We start from the raw sequence: 11,781 nt of genomic DNA, 5'->3' as shown, positions 1-11,781 counted from the left end.
AAATTCTGTCCTCACTTTTGCTTATTCTGCTGTGGAAATTTTCAAAGAAATTTTTAGTTTTTTGGATGTCTGCTTGGATGTGTTTTATGCTTTCTAATTCTTTCCTATACTGAGTATTCATGGTTTCTATCATTTTCCTTAGCTCCTCTAATTTTTTTTGTCTGTGTCTGCTTTAGAGTTATTAATCATGTCATTCATTATGGTCACCATCTCTGGTTTCATTTGAAAAATTATTTCCAATTTCATTTTTTCCAGATCCTCTTTCTTTGCCAATTCTGGGAGTCCAGGTGGTTCGATTTCAGATTGTTCCATGTCATCACCTATTGGAGTTGCCTTTAGTGATCCGGAAATCTGGTTTTGAGTCTTGTTTAGGTGTCTTCTCATTTCAATGTTTTTGTTGATGTTTTTGGTTTATTTCATGGGTTGTTATTGTGAGTATTTTTTTTGCTAGTATTTAGACCCCTCAGAGAATGACTATTTCTTGGATTGTCTTCCAGGTTTTGTTGGCCTTTGGGTTTTGAGTCCATAATAGCCCTTAAGCAATCTCAGTCTTGGTATACCATCAAGGACAACTGACTAGAACAATCATGTCACCTTGTCCAAGGTAACACAATCAGCATCAATGATAGCATCAAATACAGCCTAGAAAATGGCAAACTGTGGTAACTGTTAATCTACCACCTTTAATCCCATGAACTAGACTTGTGGCTATGTATGAAAATTTAGAACCGAGCAGAAACATTTGCAGTAAATAAGCCCTTCAATATAGCAAATTTTTCCTCTGGGAAGACTTGGAAGGAGTTGAGGGGTGGAGAAATAGAAAGAGATGGAAAGGTTAGAAGTAAGGGTAGAGGACATAGGAAGATCATGCAGACTTTGGGAAACTGGTGAAGATAGAAGGATGAGACAAGGAAGGAGCAGAAACAAGAACAAAACAAACAGCAACAAAAAAGTAGAAACTGTATTCTCGCTCCTTTAAAAATAAAAACAATAAAAAAAAGACAAATACAGGAACAGAAAGGTGAGAAATGAAGGAGAAAAGAAAAGAAGAAAAAAACATATCCCCTTCCAAGCTTGTCTCTTTTGTCACTAGTGGATAGTGTGGGTAGCATACAAGTCTGTGTTGACTGATCACAGTGAGCCAGCTGTAGTCCACTAAAGGTCAGGCTGGTTTTGGGCTGTGAGGGTGAAATTGAGCTCCATGACCTCCTTTGGGCTTGAACTCTGCATGGTTCTAATGTAAGTTCAAGTCACTCTTCCCCCACAGCGAGTCTGGGTTCTGGTAGTAGGTGTTGATGCCCCAAACTCATCAACCACTACTGTCTGCTGTGCCTTTATTGAGGTGACTTTTTGCTCTCCCAGTGGGCTTCAATTCTCAATAAGCCTTGGAGAAGTCTTCTCTCTGCTGCTCACCACTGTGTCAATTCCTGGGCTCATAATGATGGCCTTCTGGATCCTTTTGCTGTGCTGCTGTCCAGGCAGGCCTCTGTCTGGGGACTGTGGGCCCTTATCAATGGTGTTCCAGGTACCCTCTGGCTGGAACCTGGGCATCCTTACTGATGGTGTCCTGGCAGGCTTCTCTTTTCTGAACTATTAAAGTCTTGCATTTTAACTCTTTTAAAATGAGTATATAACTATGAATCTACTCATGATACTGATATGAACGGCCTTATTTAACCTGACCTGAAAAATTAATAAGTATTCTTTTTCTTCCCATACATCTGAAGGTACTTTAGACTCATTGAAAATGGAATTGGTAACCCAAAGTGGCTTTTGTGCATACAGCTATGTTAATTTTGACAAATTGTTAAGTTGGATAATGATTGCTTTTTTTCTTGGAATGTTAAACCTTTCTCTTTTCACTGCTTGAAAATATATTGTATTCATGTTCCTAAATTAGATTTCCAAAAATATTTTTGTGTATTATTCCCACCACACTGGATTTCAAATTCCTGTGTGAAAGATGAGAAAGTGGAATAAACTATTTACTCTTCTTAGAAACAACAAAAATAACCCAGAAAATACTGTTTGCACCTCTATATATACCCTACAAATTTAAATCATAAATATATTCCATTTTTATTTCAATGAACCATATAACAGTTTTTAATGTATACCACAATATCTCACATCCTGACAAAATGAAAATACTGCTAAGGAGACACCCAAAGTTAGAGTACGTAAAGCATAGTCATTTTAAATGTACAAATTATCAAAAAGAACAGGAGGTGCTATCAATCCACAGGCTCAGTAGTAACTCAAGCCAAGTCAACAAACAAGATCTGTCAAGACATAAATAGAATGACAAAGGCAGAATCATAGCACTCATAGGTTATAGTCACAGAAGATAGAGATTAAAGATATTTAAGTCTCTCATATATCTAATAAGAAAAGTAAAACACAACGTTATTTTCAAATATAAACTTTACAATAGTATTACTATAATCATTTTATTGTATTTGGTATATCTTTAAACTTTATAACAGAAGTATATCATGTAAAACAGTGTGCATTTAAAAATGATTAAAAAGATATTACAAAGATATCTTGCTACTCTCAATATATATCCTAATAAAAAAATTCATGGTTTTCTTCTTTTTTCTGCATTGAATTTTATGTTTTGCACCAGTGCATGAGTATGTATACATAAATTTTTATACTCCTCTCTGGTTCTCTTTTTTTAATCTAAATTTAATTTAGTGAGCTCCAAGGGAAATGAGTATAGGTCTTAAATGTGAAGGTACCATGACTTCATCACATGGGAAAGTATTTTAGAATTAATTTTATTGGTGAAGAACCTTGAGTCAAGAGAGAAAAGGATTTTTTTTTGTATTTTTAACAGAAATAAACACATTTCAGTAAAATTATAAAATGTTTTCTATAAATATAATGTTCTTTTATATAAAATGTGTGATAAATATTTGTGATTTTAAAAAATGCCACAGGGCCTGATTTGCTAATTTCATCCTCTCAGGGAAAAAAATAAAGCAGTCCTTTTCTCCCTTGGCATCCCTATAATATTTATTTTTGAAACAACCCACACAGAGTATGTGAAGCAAGAAATAAAAAGAATCTACTACATTACCAATGCCAATGTAAAACAAACAAGATAGTATTTTAAATTAATTCCTCCAAGGAATTGATGGTGTTCGAATTTTAAATTTCTCAATGGATTTAATTCCTCAGATTATAAATTATAATTCCTTGCTGAGTGATTATCATTTCCTTTTTACAATAAAACAACAGTAATAATAGCCTCAGATTTTTCTCAAAAGTTTGAACATTTAAAATCACCAGAACAAGCAATGGAGTATTGTGTCCATCCAGTGGTGTAATGGTCAAAATTTCATGATTATTTCTCAGAAAAACACTTGTTTCACTATTTGTCATTTTCTGTGATGTAAACACTCCCAATGTTGTCTATTTCCAGATGACAATATGACATAAATGGGTAAAGTTGGAAATATATGTGCACAATTTGATCTCAAAAATGAATACTAGTGAGCTCCAGCACAGCACTGTCAGTATATCTTTGTAACAATGGTTAGAAATTTAGTGAAGCATATTAGACATATTCTCCTGTTTCTCCTGCCAAAATAAGTTCCTTTAAAGCCACTGGGATTTTTTTGGGTTTTGGGGGGGGGGGTTGGTACTGGAGATCAAACTCAGGTCCTTGCACTTATGCAGCAGGCGGCGAAACCACTGAGCTAAATCCCTGGCCCCAAAGTTCCTTTAAACATAATTCTAACTCCTTAATCACAAAATGATTTTCAGACTCCTTTCCAACAGCCATATTTCACATATTTAGTTTGCAAACCTGAACTATTCTCTATATGCACACCAGAGATTTTATGTATTTGGGCCTTTAATTGTCCTGTTATTACTTTGGAATGACTTTTTTCCCCTGATGATCCACAAGTATAAAGTTGATCCAGCACAAAGAGTTCTTCTTTTGCTTAAAAGAATGTGGAAAAACATTTGCATATTGCCATTCCCTTAAACTGCATGGAAGAATTCATACTGGAGTGAAACCTTACAAATGTAAAGAATATGAGAAGGCCTTCAGGTTCTCAAGTGCTCTTCATGTACTCAAGTGCTCTTCATGTACATAAAAGAACTCACACTGGTGAGAAGCCCTATGTGTCCAAGCAGTGTGGAAAAACATTTGCATGTTGTACTTCCCTTAAAGTGCATGAAAGAATGCACACTGGATAGAAAACTTAAAATGTAAAGAATGGGAAGGCTTTCATGTCCTCAAACACTCTTCAGGTACATGAAAGAACTCACACTGGTGAGAAGCCCTGTGTGTGCCAGGAACGTGGAAAAACATTCACATGTTGTACTTCCTTTCAACTGCATGGAGGAATTCATACTGGGGAGAAACCATATGAGTGTAAAAGATCCTTCACAGCCTTCAGTAGCTTTCAAAAACAAAAGATCTCACAGTAAAGGGAAACCTTATGAATGTAAACAATGTGGGAAGGCCTTCTGATGCCCCAAGTACCTTAAAGTACGTGAAAGAATTCATACTGTAGAGTAACTTTCTGTATGTCACTACTGTGGGAAAACATTTTTTTAATCCTAGTTCCTTTATATACCACAAATGAATTCAAACTGGAGACAGTCCTTATAAATGCAAGGAATGTGTGAAAACTTTCAGATGTTCCAGTCATCTTCACAGACATGAAATGGCTCACTCTAGAGAAACCCCATGTATATAAAGCAGAAGCAAAGCTTTTATCATTCCCATACCCTTCAAAAACATGAAAGAGTCCACACTGTAGAGAAGCCATATAAAGCTAAGCAATGTGGGAGGACTATTCATATGTCCCATTTCCCTTCTAGTAAACATTGAAGAGACCTTATCTATAAGCAGTGTTGTAGTGTTCCATTTTCTTGTACTCTTCAAATAAATAAAAGGATTCATACTGGACTCACACCTTACATGTGTGAGCAATGAAAAAAACTATATAGAGCTCCTATCTCATTCCATTCAGAATAGTTATCATTAAGAATATAAAAAGAACTGGAGAAGATACAGAGTATAAGGAGACCTTTACAATGTCTTTGGGAATGTAAATTAGTACAACTACTATGGAAATCACTACAGAAGTTTTTCAAAAAGCTAAACATACAACTATTATATAAAGTATCTAAACTGTTTCTTGTTATATATCTGAAAGAGTTAAGGTAAGCATATCATAGGGATGCTTGCATACCTATGTTTATTTCAGCACAATTCACAGCAACTAAGATATGGAATCAGCCTATGTGGCATTAGTGGGTGACTGGATATGAAAATGTGGTAATTATACACAATGGAGTATTGCTGGACCATAAAAAATGAAATTATGTCATTTGCAGGATAATGGATCAAACTGGAGATCATCATGATATGGGAAATAAGCCAGACTGAGAATACAAATTTGTCATGTTTTCTCTAATACATGGAATCTAAAGGAATTGGAAAAAAATGATAATATGAGAGTAGAAGAGACACTGTTTTTAGATATGCAGACAGGAATAAGGGGGAGGAGAAAGGTATAAGGGAGAGTAATGAGGGGGTGAATATGACCAAAATGTTACATAAATACATGAAAATTAAAACATTAAAACAATTTAAAAAAATTTAAAAAAGAATTCTTCTTTTGCCTAAATAGATCTCTTTTTTCCCCTTAAATTCTTTTATTGGTACATTTTAGGTATACAACACAATTACATTTCTCATTGGGAACTTGTACCTTTACATGATGCATCTTGGTTCTTATTTTTTCCCCATTCCTAGCCCTTCTTTCATGCCCTCCACCCTTCCCTATTTACAAAAACTTTATTTCCATTTTTTCCATTTCTCATCATTTTTCCTTTCCCTTCTTTCCTTTCCCCTGCCCCTCCCATTACCCCTATCCCTTTGGACCTTTTCTTCCTATTTTACATTATTGATTATTCATTCTAATCATTGGTACATTTTAGGTATACAATATAATGACATTCATCATTGGAAATTTGCACCTTTCCATAATCTCTCTTAGTTCTTACTTTTCACCCTTGCTCAGCCCTCCCTTCAACCCCTCAATAGATCTCTCTTTCAATGAGTCTCCTGAGGCTCAGACTCTGTATCTCCTTACTGGAGTCAATCAATTTTTCTCTTATTTTATAATTATCTGTCTATATTTTTATCTCCCCTAATTTGACTAAGATCTCCCTTAGGGATGGTACAAGGAATGACTCATCTTTCTAGTTCTCAGAGCTTCTAGGCCACTCTGAAGTTCTTGAAGTCTGTATTGCCAAATTCATCTATTAAACAAGGAGGAAAAAAAAGCCATCTTTGTTATTTTAGAAACAGTATTATGAGTTTTAACAAGATTTAATTCAAAGAGTGGCTTTTGTGATAATCATTAATTATCAATCCAGAAAAAATGCAGCTTTTTACCTAGGAATTTTTTCTGAAACTCAGTGGCAGAAATAATGGCGATGAGAAAGCTAAGAACACCTGAAAATATAATTGTAGTTATATATTATGCACATAATTTGATGAAAATGAAAGATTCCCTAAATAATCAATTCTACCTATTACAGTGGTACCTCGGTTAATGCACTTAAGTTGTTCTGTGATTTTGGAAATGATGGCTGAGTTCATGTTTGTGTGGGAAAGATGGCTGCAGTCATTTTTGAAACCCAACGCAGGCAGAGTTTGCAGACAGAAACACAATTTTCTCCAAACACTTCTGTTTGCAAACCAAATTGTTTACAGACAAAAGCATTCATTACCTTAGGTCTCAATATATTCTACTTTTAATTCAATTTAATTACATTATTTAGAAAACAATGTTGTTGTAACATTAAATCAAAAGACAGTTATTTTAATAACAAGAATTCATGTGACCCCAAAATGGCAGACCATTGAGTGCCAGTAACTCAGCTTCTCCAGGACAAATTTTCCAGAATCTGGAAAGCAATAGCTTGGAGAGAAATCGAAGTGAATGGAGGTTACCAGGAACCCATGAGTGAACTGGCAAAGGAGAAAAAAATAAGATTTAGTGATACAGAAGAAATAGATAACATAGTGGAGGAGAGATTGCTCAGTGCTGCCAAGGAGGTAAACCAAATCTAACACCTTTTCACTCGCAGAGAACTGGAGAACTGCATTGGGACCAGAAGAATCACCAACAGTTGGAACCAGCAAGGCACAAAACAGGACAATGCTTCTAGAGCAGCCTTCCACAATCAACATTTGGTGAGTGACCTCAGTACAAGTGCCTGCAGCTATAACCATGGAGCAAGAGCTGGTGGGATACCATTGAAGGGAAGCGCTGAGTGTTTAAATGTGGGTCTGAGAGCAGCCCCTTGGCTGCCTCACACTTCCAAGTTCCCAGAGTGGATGAGGGAAAGACAGTCATGGGAGACTACCAGCAGATGGAGAGCAGACGGTGGGGTGGCCCACTGAAAAGGAGAAGCTGATAAAAGACAGGTCTTTTTCCTATAGTTGGAGGTCAGGTTCATCCTGAATTACACAGGATTGGAAACTCACATTGGTGCCATATTCTCATGTAAGCAGATCTCTACACCCAGCAGCATTCTCCGGGCAACTTCCACCTTAGACTTCTAGCATGAGCAGAGACATATCCTGGCTTGAATTCTGCTTCTTAAACCTAGGCTGAGGTGAAGAGCCATGCATCTAAAACAAAACAAAACTTTCTTTTATTATTCTTAATTTGATTATATAATTTTTAAATTTTTATTTTACTTTTACTTTTTCATTCTTTGCTGTTTCCCTCCTTGTGTACATTTTTCTCACACTTTTATTCAATTACTTTACCTTTTTTCTTTTATGTAAGTTTCTGAGTATGTGTGCTTATTTTCCTCTTGCCTTTTTTCTCTCAATATAGTTTATAGAGGGTAAGGAATTCTCCTTGTCCTTTTATATCCCTCCTGTCCAGAGCCATTCTATAAAACTTTTTGGGAAAATCATTTCATAATTAAATTGTGGTTAGGGCTGTCTGAGCCCTAATATTCTTGCCATGTGAGCCAGCTATGGTATGTGGAAACATAACTCCATGTGCCTCTGATCACAGTTGAGGCCTCAATGGTCTGTGATGCTGTGATGCTCCAGGGCAAGATTACATCAGCTGAAGTCATCCTGGTTCCTTGAGAACTGAGTAGTAATAAAAAAAGACAAAGGTTTCACCTAGGGGAAAGGACAAATTCCTTATTAGCGTACTATCTCATTCCACCTACTATTGTAATAATACTTTGCCCTTCTCACCATCCTCATTAACCTAAGCTCCTCAACAACCTAAGATCCTTATCAACATGAGATTACTGCTGATTTGTTTCATGTGCAAATTTATTGAGAATTTAGGAATAAACTATAAGATAATCAGTAATATATAAAACATTCATAACATCAATTTTTTTTGTAATAGTTACATTCTGAAACAATTGAATGAAAAAAATGTTTCTGTTATTTTTAAAATCCAATAGTATTTGGTAAAAATCTCTGTCTCTCAAGAAAGCATCATAAAATCTATAAAACCACTCAGTTACTATTTAGAAATATAGCTTTACTAAGAGATTAAATCTATTTATTCTTATTAGTATGATTTTTTTAATATCAAGCAAGATGCCATTCTGAAATGGAAAAACACATCAGTTAAGAATTTACAATCAATGGGTACTATGTTTACAGTTAGGTAGGAGCAAAACATTCTGGTATGCTATTGCACAATATGGTGAATATAGAAAATAATTGATTGTACAATTTGAAAAGTTACAAATGTTTTCAAAATAAATAAATGATAAATTTTTGAGGAGATAAAAATATATAATGTGACCCAGCTCCCAGGGGAGCATCACGTGGATTCCCCCTTAGGTCCCTGCAGGCAGGGAGCAAGCCACAACCTACCTCCCATTCAGGATCTATTTGCCATCTGCAGAGCCCTGGCAGTGGCCAGCACTCAGGGTTGCAGGGTCACTAAAACAACTAAAGGCTGCAGAGTATGTTGGCTTTTTTATCATCATGGATTGGTTTGGAGATATATCAGATGGTGACGTGGATCATTCTTTTTTTGATAGTGACTTTGAAGAACCAAAGAAATGTGAAAATAACCTAGTTTTTGACAAGCAAAATGATGACCCTAAAGAGATAATAGTTAAGGATACAGAAAATGTGATCTTGACACTTGGACTACAAACAAAGGAAATTTATCTTATTGACAAAGGAAATGAAAGAAATATGAAAAATCGTCTAGATGAACATCTTGTAGAGAATGATATAGAAATCAGAAATACTTTATCATTGACCAATTCAAGATCAAAAGAATTGTGTGATGCTACAACAAGGAATAAAATATACTTGCTCATTCCAAATAGAATTCCCAAAATTGTAAAAGAAGGTGAGGATGATTACTACCTAGATGGAGAGGAAAGCAGTGATGATGGAAAAAAGCATCATGTGAGGTCCAAGTCAGCTAAACCATCTTATAACTTTCTAAAAAGCATGAATAAAAAACACCCCCAAATTATTTCCTCCTCTTCTTCTTTGTCTTCCTCATCTTCAAGTTGAGGTACATATTGTTCAGATGCAGGACATGATATTTCTAAATCTTATTCATGTCCATCATCAAGGAAATGTAGAATAACCCTCTTATCACCAAAACAAAAAAATAAATCAGAAATAAAATCAACAGGAACACAACCTTCAAGTATTAAGCCAAAAGTGGTGACTATACTTAGGAATCTGAAGATACCGTGACAGATGTGACTCTTTATCAACTCCAGGCATCATCCCTGTTCAGTCTTGTAAGGGTCAGGGGGAATGGATGTCACTGGAGATCCCTGCAGTAGATCGCAGCCTCCTGTGAGCCACCACAGCACTGGCTAAAGGTTAAAGAATAGACAGAACAAGAAACTGAGTCTTGGGTGCTGATCAGTGCTGCTCTAGGTAACAAAGACAAAAGCCCCCAAGCACATCCAGTATTCATTGAATACATCTGTGGGAAGGAATAGGGAGATAGGGAGCTTTGAAGTCATCTAGTGAATTACTTCCAAACACTTGGCATGATGGCACCAGGCAGGGCCGTTAGGGAGTAGCCACTGCTTATCTTGCTAGGACAGAAGAAATGGGTACTGGGACCAGGCACAATTAGCAAGCAACACAAAAGGTCAGTGAGAAGCGATAATTCTGTGAAAAGGATTTTAATTGGGGTCATGCTAACCTCAGCTACACAGAATTCAGCAGGCCTCTGCCACTTCACAGACCAGGACTTAGGCCTCAGTGACAGTCATTAGCAAAGGAGCAATACTAGCCCAATTTTGCTAGCTGGCATGCCCATTTGAGTCATGAAGGGCTTTGGTCTGATTCCTGATGTGAAACAGTGTAGATTAATTAGGGAAGGCAAGAAACACGAGCCACTCATAGCCCACTGGTACTGGGCAGGGATGTCTCTTACACAGTCTTTTGAACTGGGCACATCAAATGACCAAAAAGTAAAAGTTAAAACGCAGGAAAATGTGAGTCAAGGAGTATATAAAGATGTTGAAGTTTTAAAAAAAAATGATTCAAAATGCTTGAAAGCAGGCAAGAAAGGGAAGGGAAAACGTGGATCTAATCTCACCCCAAAGTCACCAGTATTAGATTCCAGTTCAGACCACAGGTGTAAGCATAAAGTCTTACATGACACAATGGGTTTAAATAATATTTTGGAAGCTTTCCTGAAGTTAGATAAAAAGGAGCCCCAAAAACATTACTTTGATGAGCCTCTAGTAGTACCTAGGAAAACCTTTTCTTTCACCAGAGAAGAGGTGAGACAGATTGATTGGGAAAATCAGAGGCTTTTGAAAGAACTGTCAAGACAGGCTGAAAAATCAGGAAACAAAAATGCAGTTCCCAGAAGATCAATTGGTTATCCCCCTAAGTTATATCATAGTGTTCTCAACAGACAGAGGGAACAACAAAGGATTGAAAGAGAAAATTTGGCTTTATTGAAAAAATTGAAGCTTTGAATCCCACAGTTGGTATGAAACACTCAGAACAGCTGATGGATTATCATCGCAATATGGGTTATCTCAACCCAGAGCCTTCTTCCAGAAGAGTGAGATCTATGTTTGGCCAGTATAGCCCATTAAGAGGATCTTAATGGACATCAAGTGCTACCAGTGGCCTGAGTTGTAAGACTGAACTTTCAGATTCTGACACATCTAACAACCTGTTGCTGAGACCTAAACCTCCTAATGTCCATACTTCTTGGTTACAAAGCCTTTCCCTTTTTATTTTAAACATTTTTCATCCAATTTTTATTGTTTGTTTTTGTATATGACAGTACTTCTCTGTGTAAAGATCTATAATAATTTTTTCACCAGTTCAAGGTACAAAGCAGTGAGTTGCAATTTATTGTTATTCAATGCAAAATTGTCAAAATGACAATGTAAAGTCAGTGTTTCCTATGTGAATGTATTTATATGAGGTGTATATGTATTTATTAGAGAAATGGTACCATAGAATCCATGCATATTTTCTCAATATAGAAATGGAGTTGTCATGCTGACAAACCAATAATGATATCATTTCATGTGGCACCCAAGATGTTCACTGCATAGTTCTCATTTTATATTTTCATTTCTTGTAAGCTTTAAACCATGAGCTTACCACTTGAATTTGATTGACTTTGTTTTCCATTTGCTTTGGGACTTATGTGGAGTGAGTCAAAAGCTGATTGTGAAAATTACACTATATTTTTATGAAACAAATTTTGAAATGTGTTTTGTTGTGGAGCTAAATTAGAT

General features: G+C 36.0%; 1 pseudogene; it reads left to right on the top strand.

Annotated features, from left to right (window-relative positions):
• The first annotated feature begins 9,011 nt into the window (after positions 1-9,011).
• LOC101719856 (cilia- and flagella-associated protein 97 pseudogene) lies at positions 9,012-11,315 on the top strand (annotated as a pseudogene).
• The last annotated feature ends 466 nt before the right edge of the window (positions 11,316-11,781 follow it).

This window comes from Heterocephalus glaber, unplaced genomic scaffold, assembly GCF_053883595.1.
Source record: "Heterocephalus glaber isolate CG9 unplaced genomic scaffold, H.glaber_assembly_v1.0 deba00001613, whole genome shotgun sequence".
Taxonomy (NCBI): Eukaryota; Metazoa; Chordata; class Mammalia; order Rodentia; family Bathyergidae; genus Heterocephalus; species Heterocephalus glaber.
This window is presented reverse-complemented; position numbering and strand designations above follow the sequence as displayed.